Source organism: Cervus canadensis, chromosome 6, assembly GCF_019320065.1.
Source record: "Cervus canadensis isolate Bull #8, Minnesota chromosome 6, ASM1932006v1, whole genome shotgun sequence".
NCBI lineage: Eukaryota > Metazoa > Chordata > Mammalia > Artiodactyla > Cervidae > Cervus > Cervus canadensis.
In genome coordinates, this window is record NC_057391.1 from 16,956,831 (window position 1) to 16,969,881 (window position 13,051).

Below are 13,051 nucleotides of genomic sequence, written 5' to 3' on the forward strand. Positions count from 1 at the left end.
TGCACCACAGGGCATGTGGGATCTTTGTTCCCCAACTAGGGATTGAACCAGTGCACCTTGCAGTGGAAGCTCAGAGTCTTAATCACTGCTTCCCCTCCCCAGGGAAGCCGCTCCCACTCCAGTTCTTGATGGAATGCCTCCTTTCTAAGACCTCCTTCACAGTAAGGGGCTCAGTTCTGAGCTGTGAGGTCATGTGTATGGCAGGTGGTCTGAATTAAGGGAAATGTTTTTGCAGGCTTCCAAATCTCGGAACAGTGCCTCATCACTGGTCATGATGTCTCCTTCAACACAGCAGAGAAGTGTGCTAAATGAGCTACTTGTAAGTCATTACGCTCAGTGCTGGAGCACTTAGTGAGGGGAAGAACTCTAGGGATATAGGGCAGGAGGCCACAGGGTTGGGGAAGGGAACAGTTGAGCTGGGCTTTCAAGGATGGCCAAAACAGGGGAAAGAGCATTTGAGGTCAAGGAAACAGCATAGTAACAGACAAGACAAGCAAGTCACGGTGCCTGCCAGGTGGCAGGGACTCTCTTTTGACCTCTTGCCTCCTCTTTTGTTGTTGTTCAGTCGCTCAATCGTGTCCCTCTCTTTGGGACCCCATGGACTGCAGCACGCCAGGCTTCCCTGTCCTTCACTACCTCCCGGAGTTTGTGCAAACTCATGTTTTTGCCCTCTTGCCTCCTCTTATCCACTATAAATAATCACAGTCTTTCTCCTTGCTTTTTTCCCCTTAACTTTCTTTATTTTATTCTTCCTTTTTTCATTTCTTTCTTACCTGCTGTGCTGTGCATGGCATCACTATCTTAGTTCCCCAACTGGGGATCAAACCCGTGCCCCTTGCAGTGAAAGTGTGGAGTCAACCACTGGATGGTCAGGGAAGTCCCAAATAATCATGGTCTTAATGGGCAATTTATTCTTTAACATCTCAGAATACAGAAGTATCACATGGTCTTGCTGGTCTTTCTTACATGAGATTGACAGGTGAGAAACATTTAAACCCAGTAAACAATCAGAAAGCAATTCTAATCAACTGGCTTAATTGGTTACGTCTTAAAGGTTTAGTGAGCTTGGGAGCAAATCTGAGCTGGATATAAACCCCAGCTCCAACACTGGGAGTTGAGTTTCCTTGGCCAAGTTAACTCTTTGAGGGCCATCTGTAATCTGGGGACAGTAATTGTACCTACTGCACAGAGTTGTTGTGAGGTTCAGATAAGGTCAGGTTCAAGCTCGGCATGTGCTGACGCACAGTTAGCAGAAAAAAGATTTGGACCTGGATAAGTGAATGTGGCTGAAGACAATGGAGTAAGATGTCTACATATCTGAACAGCTCCCATTTCCTAAGTGCTCAGTCATGGAATTGTGGATGAAATGGTCAGACTTGCTCAGAATCCCCTGTTGTCCTTTGAGTTACCTGTGGTTGAGAGTCCTTTCCTTTTGAAAGTGAAAGTGTTAGCCTTTCAGTCATGTGTAACTCTTTGTGACCCCCATGAACTGCAGTCCTCCAGGCTCCTCTGTCCATGGAATTCTCCAGGCAAGAATCCTGGAGTGTGGAACCATTCCCTTCTCCAGGGTATATTCCCGACCCAGGAGTGAAACCTGGGTCTCCTGCATTGACCGGCAGATTCTTTACCATCTGAGCCACCAGGGAAGCCTTTCCCTCTGCCCATCCACAAAACAAGCTGAGAGACCCAGCATTTCAGCTGTGATGTGGTTTTAATGTAATCACCCTTCAGTCATATTTAAAGTGACAGAAGTCAGCCTACAGGTAACTTCATGCCAGTGAAGCCTTTATGCCCTCGGATGTGCATATTTAATGTTAAGCCATACCATGCATGGCCGTGTGTCTTTAGGATTGTTCTGATCATATAAGATGTCCTCGATGAAATAGTACTTCAGTATCAGTAATAAATGCAACCCTAATGATCTCTGAATGTAGACTTTAAAAATAAGAAAGACTTTCTTTATCCTTGCCTACATGTGTATGAGGAAGTGAAGCTGACACACTTCAGTATGAATAAAGAATTTATGGGGGCTTCCCTGGTGGTCCAGTGGTTAAGACTCCATGCTTCCACTGCAGGGAGTGCAAGTTGAATCCCTGGTCAGGGAACTAAGTTCCCATATGCCACATGGTGTAGCCAAATAAAGACATCAAAATAAATAAAGCTAGTCAATTAAGAGAAAAAGGGTCTGTGGTCTTTTAGAGCAGTCATCTTCGTAGATGACTCCTAGTATAACACTCCTAGTCACTCCCTACTGTGGCTTTTTGCTTAGAGTCCATGAGCACAACCCTGACATTGACTGGGGGTCAGGGACACTGAAATTAGAGGAAGCTCTGATCCTAAGCAAGTCAAAGTTCAGTGGGAGAGGGAGACTTATAAATATGTAACAACAAGCACTAACAGAGCTTTGCCAAGAGAACGAACTGGTCATAGCAAACACCCTCTTCCAACAACGCAAGAGATCATTACACGTGGACATCACCAGATGGTCAATACGGAAATCAGATTGATTATATTCTTTGCTGTTGAAGATGGAAAAGCTCTATACAGTTAACAAAAACAAGACTGGAAGCTAACTATGGCTCAGATCATGAACTTCTTATTGCCAAATTCAGGCTTAAATTGAAGAAAGTAGGGAAAACCATTAGACCATTCAGGTATGACCTAAATAAGATCCTTTACGATTATACAGTGGAAGTGACAAATAGATTCAAGGGATTAGATCTGGTAGACAGAGTGCCTGAAGAACTATGGACAGAGGTCTGTAGCATTGTACAGGAGGTGGTGATCAAAACCATCCCTAAGAAGAAGAAATGCGAAAAGGCAAAATGGTTGTCTGAGGAGGTCTTACAAATAGCAGAGAAAAGAAAAGAAATGAAAGACAAAGAAGTAAAGGAAAGATATATCCATCTGAATGCAGAGTTCCAAAGAATAGCAAGGAGAGATAAGAAAGCCTTTCTAAATGATCACTGCAAAGAAATAGAGGGAAACAATAGAATGGGAAAGACTAGTGATCTGTTCAGGAAAATTAGAGATACCAAGGGAACATTTCATGCAAAGATGGGTACAATAAAGGACAGAAATGGTATGGAACTAACAGAAGCAGAAGATATTAAGAAAAGGTGACAAGAATACACAGAAGAGCTATACAAAAAGGATCTTCATGACCCAGATAACCATGATGGTGTGATCACTCACCTAGAGCCAGACAGACATCCTGGAGTGCAAGGTCAAATGGGCCTTAGGGAGCATCTCTATGAACAAAGCTAGTGGGGGTGATGGAATTCCAGCTGAGCTCTTTCAAATCCTAAAAGATGATGCTGTGAAAGTGCTGCACTCAATATATCAGCAAATTTGGAAAACTCAGCAGTGGCCACAGGACTGGAAAAGGTCAGTTTTCATTCCAATCCCTAAGAAAGGCAATGCCAAAGAATGTCCAAACTACTACACAATTACACTCATCTCACACACTAGCAAAGTCATGCTCAAAATTCTTCAAGCAGTACGTGAACCAAGAAATTCTAGATGTTCAAGCTATATTTAGAAAGGGCAGAGGAACCAGAGATCAAATTGTCAACATCCGTTGAATCATAGAAAAAGCAAAAGAATTCCAGAAAAACGTGTACTTCTCCTTCACTGACTATGCTAAAGCCTTTGACTATGTGGATCAAAACAAGCTGTAGAAAATTCTTAAAGAGATGGTAATTCCAGACCACCTCACCTGCCTCTTGAGAAATCAGTATGCAGGTCAAGAAGCAACAGTTAGAACTGAACATGGAACAACGGACTGGTTCCAAATTGGTAAAGGAGTACGTCAAGGCTGTCACCCTGCTTATTTAACTTGTGTGCAGAGTACATAATGCAAAATGCTGGGTTGTATGAAGCACAAGCTGGAATCAAGATTGCTGGGAGAAATATCAATAGCCTCAGATATGCTCATGACACCACCTTTATGACAGAAAGGGAAGAGGAACTAAAGAGCCTCTTGATAAATATGAAACAGGAGAGTGAAAAAGCTGGCTTAAAACTCAACATTCAGAAAACTAAGATCATGGCATCTGGTCCTATCACTTCATGGCAAATAGATGGGGAAACAATGGGAACAGTGACAAACTGTATTTTCTTGAGCTACAAAATCACTGCAGATGGTGACTGCAGCCATGAAATTAAAAGATGCTTGCTCCTTGGAAGAAAATCTATGACCAACCTAGACAGCATATTAAAAAGCAGAGACATTACTTTGCCGACAAAGGTCCACCTAGTCAAAGCTCTGGTTTTTCCAGTAGTCATGTATGGATATGAGCATTGGACCATAAAGAAAGCTGAGCACCAAAGAATTGATGCTTTTGAACTGTGGTGCTGAAGAAGACACTTCAAAGTCCCTTGGACTGCAAGGAGATCTAACCAGTCCATCCTAAAGGAAATCAGTCCTGAATATTCATTGGAAGGACTGATGATGAAGCTGAAGCACTAACACTTTGACCACCTGATGCGAAGAGCAGACTCATTAGAAAAAATCTTGAATCTGGGAAAGATTGAAGGTGGGAGGAGAAGGGGACGACAGAGGATGAGATGGTTGGATGGCATCACCGACCCAATGGACATGAGTTTGAGCAGGCTCCGGGAGATGGTGATGGACAGGGAGGCCTGGCGTGCTGCAGTCCATGGGGTCGCAAAGAGTGAGACACGACTGAGAGACTGAACTGAACTGAAGAACAAGTGCAGAGCTCAGGCACCACTCTACATGCTGTGTAGATCCTTTGAAATCTCCAGACAGTGGAAGTGAACCTGGCTTAGGTGAAGTGAAGTGACGTGAAGTGAAGGCCTCCTGAAGGAGTGCAGGTGATTCAGCAGAGAGGAGAGTTTTCTAGAAAGGGGGAGTGGCAGAGTTACGAGAATCCTTTCAGGCTCCAGTAAGGGCTGAGAAACAAGAAGGGATGTTGGAGGACCTCTCAGTGGAATGAGATGCTTTTGCTTGAGCGGTGACTTCACCTGCAAATATATCTTCGGCAGTGAAGGAGCAACACTGGGAGGTGAACATGGTTTATCCACAGCCCTGGACACGTTCTCAACTATGGCTAAAAATAATTAGTATTCAAACATCGTGTAAACAGATCCATTTCTTTTTATTTTGTATTGGAGTATAGCCGATTAACACGGTTGTGATCGTTTTAGGTAAACAGCAAAGGGATTCAGTCACATATATACATGTATCCATTTTCCCCCAAACGCCCCTCCCATCTAGGCTGCCACATAATATTGATGAGAGTTCCCTGTGCAATACATTAGGTCCTTGTTGGTTTTCCATTTTAAATATATGCTCACTGAAGGTCAAGACTTGGGAACAAAAGGACTAGAGTCTTTCTTTATAGGGGTGACACGTGGGAAGGAGAAAACCAAACCACAGTCTCTCCTGGTGTCTGAGGAGATGCGGTAAAAATACAGCTCTTTTCTGCTAGCTGTTTCTAGGGTTTTGTATTATTATTATTTGCAACATAATTAACCAACCAAGACATCTTATGCTGCTTGTCCTGGAGCCCTAGATGTCTCTCTCCCTCCTCCTTCTCTTAAGCACTCTGAGTTCAGTGCTTCCTCCCTGGAGAGGACGCTGACACACAGGCTCCTTCTGGATCACGGAGGCCGCAGCGAGTTACCAGGTGCAAGGCGGGGACAAGGTTTTGAGTTTTTAAAGGGCTTTGCTGACAAAGGAGGCATGATCCTGAGTTTAGACAGAGTGCACTTAGCGTTTTGAGGGGAAAAACCTCTGGGGCTAAAAAGCAGCTTTTAGCAAAAAACGGCTGTGATGAGTTGTGGTATCAGTGACTCTCCAGTAAATTTCCCTTGGGTGGGACTGACTTCTGACAATGGATTTATCCACATGCAGAGTTGTTTCTGGCTCAAAGTAAGTGAAAATGAAGGGAGGATGTTGGACAAATCTCAAATATAGCTAGGCCTTCTTTAGGCAGATTTTAATTCTGTCCCATTGCTACTCTTCTATGAAATGAGAGAGGAACTGATAAACAACTTCCCGCATGCAGTTTAAGGACAAACTTTGCAAATGGGCCACATTAAGAAGTCAGTGCAGTTCTGTGAGGTGTAAAATGTACCAGGAACTATGGGGCCAGTTACTGGATAAACAAGTTCTCTAACTTCAGGGCTTAACTTAGGTTTCTCCTGTCATGAACTTGGCACCAGCCGCCTTATCTGAGAAATACATGTGAGTGTCAGTGCTGTTTGCAGCACTCTGCCTTCTTCGTCTCAGACCACTCAGAATTTTCCATAGAAATATATGTGTGTATATATGTGTGTGTGTATGTGTGTGTGTATGAAATGGGCCTTCTGGTGGCTCAGATGGTAAAGAATCTGCCTGCAATGTGGGATACCTGAGTTTGATCCCTGGGTTGGGAAAATCCCCTGGAGAAGAGAATGGCAATCCACTCCAGTATTCTTGCTTGGAGTATTCCATGGACAGAGGATCCTGGTGGGTTACAGTCCATGGGGTTGCAAAGAGTTGGACACAACTGAGCAACTAACAGATATTTATGAAATATGTATATGAATATTTTGTGAATAGTGGCCTTGTATATATAGTATTTATAAACATGTAAATATTAGATACATTAAACATAAATATTCAAATAAATTTCATACCGACTTATGTGTGAGATATGAATGTATGAATCACACCCATAAATATGTTGTTGTTCAGTTGCTCAGTCGTGTCTGACTCTTTGTAACACCATGGACTGCAGCACACCAGGCTTCCCTGTCCATCACCATCTCCGAGAGTTTGCTCAAGCTCATGTCCATTGAGTCAGTAATGCTATCTAACCATCTTATCCTCTGATGCCCCCTTCTCTTCGTGTTCTCAATCTTTCCCAGCATCGGGGTCTTTTCCAATGATTCAGTTCTTTGCATCGGGTAGCCAAATTATTGGAGCTTCAGCATCAGTCCTTCCAATGAATATTCAGGGTTGAATTCCTTTAGGATTGACTGATTTGATCTCCTTGCAGTCCAAGGGACTTTAAAGAGTCTTCTCCAGCACCAAAATTCTTCAGTGCTCAGTCTTCTTTATTGTCTAGCTCTCACATCCATATGTGACTACTGGAAAAACCATAGCTTCGACTATGCGGACCTTTCTTGGCAAGGTGATATCTCTGACTTTTTAATATGCTGTCTAGGCTTGTCAAAGCTCTTCTTCTGAGGAGCAAGTGTCTTTTAATTTCATGGCTGCAGTCGCCATCTGCAGTGATTTTGGAGCCCAAGAAAATAAAGTCTGTCACTGTTTCCATTGTTTCCCCATCTATTTGCCATGAAGTGATGGGACCGGATGCCATGATCTTAGTTTTTAAATACTGAGATTTTTATTCACAGCTGTCACTTTTCATGATTACAAAAAGAAGTACAAATAGGAAGGAATATCACAGTGGCAGTAAGAGAGGTATATCTTCGTCCCTCTCTCAAGATGTAATTACAGTCAATCATTTAAAATTTAAATTTCTCCATAACTTGAAATAGTGTACCAACACCTCTGCTTCTTCATATAGCAGCTTCAAATTTTCTCTGTTGACTCCTCAATCTGAAAGATAAAAAAATGACCCCCTTATGTCCACTCTGGTGATCTCTCTTAGCCACATTTTATTTTCAGTTATATTTTTATTATATATAGTATATTAATAATTTTTTGTTTTGTTGATTTGTCAATGTTTGGAAGGATCAGTCAACTCCTTATTTTTCAAGATTAGAAATGCAGTGCCTAAGTGGTTTACCAAATTCTTCCCATGGCATTACATGTTTTGGTTTCTTTCTTTCTTTATTTTACCTTGGCCTATGAAATCTTTGCAGGAGACTATTTTGAGGGATTTTTCTTTGCATCCTCAATAATTGCAATCATAGCAAGGGCACAGTGACTGTTTGCCTTTGAAGGATTTTCACGTCTTGCCTCAGCAGATGGCAGAGGGGAGGGAAACCGGGCTTATTAATAAGATTCCTAAAGTAGCCACTGTAAAATTTGTGCTCCTTGGGGGAGTAGGAGCTTTGAATTTAAAAGTTTACTTTTTCCCACATACTTCCTGGTTAGTTATAAAAAGGATATTCTCTTTTAGAGATATTCTTCTTACAGATCTAGAGATACATGAATAATCTAAAGAGGGAGAAATAAACAAACATTCCTGGGATAAACCTAGATTTGTATAGACATGTGTACAGAGTATTTAAGAAATAGGGTTCTCTTGGGTGAAACATCCTTTGGGTCTTTGATGCACTTACTGAATAAGAGGGAAACTCCTTTCTCTAGGAAAACAGTATGAACTTGGATAGGAAAAAAAAAAGTGTCTGAGAATGGAGAAAACCTCAGTTATTTGTTTTTTAAATCCAAAGCCTTTACCAGGCTCTTTTGGAAAAACCAATTCGCTGACTGTCTAGAGGGCTCTGGAGGTGGTGGGAGGTGGCAGCATTATTGCAAAGTTGAGTTTGTTCCAAGTGACTTGGGAAAGCAGTTATTAAACATATTTGAAAACTGTGCTGAATCACTTGTAAGAAATTTTGATCTGTGGTTGTACAATTCTACGGCTGGGAAACAAAGCCCATCTTCCATCTGTAGAAGAGAACACCTACCTGTTGGGCACTTAGAGCTTCTGGAACTGCTGGGTTCATCTTTAATGTCTTCTTAGATTTCAATTCAGCTAACATGTATTGCCTTACTATGAGCTACAAACTTGAATATATTACTAATTTACTCCTCGTGGAATTCCAGGGTTGGGGGCAGTAGCATAGGGTTTGGGATTGAAATGCAGTCATTTAGGCTCTTTTAGAGGAGCAGAGTACTTTTCCCAAGGTCACATAGGCACTTTCTCATGGCAGTGCAAGGACATATTCTAGAGCTTGTTCTTTAGATTTTTTCACTGTGGTGATGTTAAATACATCATGTGTTGCTATGGTAGCTGGTCTTTTGATTGAATCCAGAGCAATGCAAAAGCTAAAAAAGAAAAAAAAAAAAAAAGAAGAAGTAGTGCGTATTGGACTCAGGCAGACCCCAAGGTCATGTTCCTTGGTGTTATCTTCATCAAGGATGATATTCTTCAGTCTCCTGGGGAACTGAAATACATAATTAGTGAAAGGTAATTGTGTGATCACTGACAGGGACCTCTTGAGCAGTGAAGTTATGTATGGGCAGTTGTCATCTCAGATTAACTAGGGTCACTAGAAACATAGCCAGAGTTTCCATAATAATTTTTGTGACTCATAGCAACTCCAAGCAATTGTCTAGATGGAACTTTGGATAGGGCCTCAAGTGCTTTATAAAGATTCTGCTCATTATATTAAAGTACATCTTTATTCTGCTTCCCATAGAGGCCGGTGGGAATATCCCTCCTTCTTTGGGATGGAAGAGAGTCATTTGAAGGGAGGTTATCTCCCAGGGGCATTCTTTGGCTGTAAAGCTCCAGTCTTAGCTGGCCCCATCCTGAGTGAGCCTGATCTCTATCTCCATGGCTTTTCCCTTGCTTCAGTTTTCTGGCCTGAAGATTATAAGGATCTGTGCCCATGGAAAGGATTAGCAGGAAATCTGCCCCAAGCCAACTCGCAGTGTAATATAGAGACAATTACTGATAAGGTGAGGGTGACTCAGTCTATGGCATCAGGAAACAACCCACTTAAAGGGTAACAAATGTAAAATGATCTGTAACCTGGAAGTTTTAACTTCAGAGAGTCTGTTAAAATGAGAGGAGATCGTACACTGATAATAGTATGACAAGTACAAACAGATGTAATCTACAGAAGAGACATGAAACAGAAATTCCCCAGCCCTCCTTGGTTTTCATCCTCAATCTTCAGCTCCCTAGTCTGTTACTGGGGCCACTCCAGCAGGCCTCAGAGGCCGAATCTGAACCTGTTCTCCAGGATGTCCCCTGACAGTAAGCAAGAGGAGCTTACGGCTCTCTTGTCTGAGGATCCATTACAGATTGACTATGCAGTCCGCATGGTCTCGACGGCACCTTGGCAGAGTGGTTACTGTCATGAGTTCTAGAGTTAAATCCTGACTTCGCCACCTGCCCTGTGACCTTGGCCAGCTCATTTAACTTTTCTTTGCCTCCTCTTCCTCATCTATGAAATGGATGTGAGTGGTTGTACAGATTAAGTGAGCAAATATATATAAATCATATGGTGGAATAGCAGACATTTGGTGAGTGTCGACAAAAGTTAGCTCTTCTTTTTTATAATTCTATTCTTTTTTAATTTTTGGCTGTGCTAGGTCTTTGTTGCTGTGTGGGCTTTTCTCTAGTCGTGGAGATCTTCCTGGACCAAGGATCAAACCCTTGTCTCCTGTATTGGCATGCAGATTCTTTACCACTGAGCCACCAGGGAAGCCCCCAAATTTAGCTGTTCTTAACACCATCATCATCATTATCACCCCAGGCATCTATGTTCCTCACCTATACCGTAATTCTGTCTCAATAACCCACTTCCATATCTGGACTCCGTGAGGCTTGCATTTTTCTGACCAGGTCTCTCCCCTCCTCAGGAAGTGGTGTTCTGACTTTCACTGACAACTCACCTGGCATCCTGTGGGTCATCTCTCAGGGCACCTTGTTAACCTCCTGCTGCATCTTCCCATGCCAGGTGATCACTGGGTACCATAGTCAATCTCTGGGCTCATCTGCTTCCTGGTAACCACAGGTGGATTTGCTGTTTTAGCACCTGACCCCTCACTGTGGGTCAGAAGTCACTTTAAGCACCCTGGCCTCAGGAGGTAACTGGGGCCACACTCAGATATAAAAAACTTGTTGATCTGCGACAGGGTATCCTGAATGACCTATCACAGGTGGTTGGTAGACTTGGCAGATGCATATGGATATAATAAAAGCACCAGGCATTAGCATTAAAAACCCTGCAAAAATGTTAACAGTATTGAGCTGTTCCAGCTTTGCATGGCTTTGTATTTGGAAGAGCTCAATAGTGATACATTTGTATTACATAAATGTTAAATATTGCAGAAAAACTAGATAATACAAATAAACCGAGTTAATTATAAAAAGAAAACATCTATAACCCATCTTCCAGGGATAACCATTTTAATCTCTCTCACTCTCTCCACACACACAGACCTCCCCGCAACCACACACACACATAATCACTTTTTTTTCACTTAGTAGATTGTGGACTGCTTTCCATGTCATGAAATATACATTTAGATTATCAAGCATCAAATAATTCAAAATGATTCCAAAGATGTGTTGTTTCGTGGTCCAGCTTTTTGGCACTATTTTGCTGCCAAATGATAGTGGTGATGGTGATGTTAAGAATAGCTAAACTTTTGGGCTTCCCTGGTGGCTCAGTGGTAAAGAATCTGCCTGCCAAGGCAGTAGACAAGAGTTTGATCCCTGATCCAGGAAGCTCTCTGCAACTAGAGAAAGGTCCACACAGCAACAAAGACCTAGCACAGCCAAAAATAAAAAAAGAATAAAATTATAAAGAGGTTAAACAGCCTGGCTGAGTTTTTACGGTGTACAGCTTCTGATGCTGGTAACTGCCACCAGGTTAATTAGGGTGGCTCCTGGCTGGAGCCTCATTCAGAGCAGCTTGGCTTTATGTAGGCGTGGTTATTTGAGGAACAGGGCTTTTGGCCCATTTGTTCTAGTCTCTTTCCATGACGAAAACCTGCCACCCAGCAGTGGATCTCAAGTTTCTAGTGATGGCCAGGGTGGGTGTTCAGCATTCTGGGCTCTGTCTCTATATCACTGTGGGATGATTGGCAGGGTGACCCACCTCTCCATGCCTCTGTTTCCTCATCTTTAAATTAAAGGAGTTGTACTTGCTTTTCTTCCGCTCTCACACTCTGATTGCATGTTAAATCATTTGGAGTGTGATTGAGGCCTGGGAGTGGCTCTTACTTGTGGCTGCATAATCTGGTGCCAGGCTGGCTGGCCCAGGATCACCAGAGGGGTGGCACTCCAAGTGTAGATGCCTGGCCCTCTTCCTTATCCTCCATGGGGTGAAGCCTGAGAATCTGTATTTTTAACAATCCCCTTAGCTAGTCTTTCTCACTGAAAGGACAGTGCCTGCTTCTAAGCTGCCCAGCTGATCTCATCCTAGTTGAACTCTCGTTCTGGCCAAAGGGTTGTAAAAAGCATCTTAACCCCAAATCCTTCATGGAGGCAGCTGGTTTTGCTGGAAGCCTACACGGTTCCGGGACCGCCAGCAGCTTGGCTTCCACAGCCCCTGGAGACAGCTTTCCCCAGCCTGTCAGCTTCTCACCCATTGTCAGAGCTCAGCGCACCCTGCCCAACCACCTGGCCCCCTTCCCCCGGCCCAGATTCCATCATGTTCTACTTCACATGGTTTCTTGTTCCATATGGTTTGGCTCAGGCTGCAGTAGGGTTATGACCACCCTGCGTGTTTGTCCCAGCAGCCTCCCCCACTGCCCTTCATCAAGCAGGGGATGTTTTTCCTTCCACCTGGTTTCATTCCTCCGTCTGTTCCCTCATCTTCCAGGAGACCTGATGTTTCTGATACATATAGTAGATTTCCTTCAAATCCTGTAGGACTTGATCTATTGTATTAGCACTTTACTTCAGAGACCTCTATACAGGGCTTTAAATATATAAGTGGCTGCATTCCTTTCCTGTCTGATTATTAAAATACAGACACACACACACACAGGCACACACCCTTCACCTTAGAGTGTGCTGGGTTTAAAAAGCTAGAACCTACCTTATCCACAATTTGAATAGGAGATTCTGATCTTATTTCACATTTATGTCCCATTTTACTCATGTTCACCATTTATAAATAAGAAAGAAATAAGCCAGAAGCAGCTGGATATTAAACCTGAGTAGACTAGTGTATCAGAATCAACTGGATAAATTAACAAACTACAGATTGCTGGACCTCACGCCAGACTCACTGAATCCTTGAGGGAGGGATCCACGAGTCTGCACTTCCCAGGAGCTCTCTGAATGGCTCTTCTGTAGGCTGAAGGCTCAGATCTCCCGCAGTAGATAGTGAAGAGAGTTTAGACAAAATAAGATGCACCATCCTGCATTAGACGGTAGAG

The 13,051-nt window shown here is 42.9% G+C and overlaps 1 protein-coding gene across 5 annotated transcripts in view; it reads left to right on the forward strand.

Moving 5' to 3' along the window:
• Window positions 1-13,051, forward strand: part of THSD4 (thrombospondin type 1 domain containing 4) — a 630,092-nt gene that overhangs the window by 127,079 nt on the left and 489,962 nt on the right. The window lies entirely within an intron of this gene.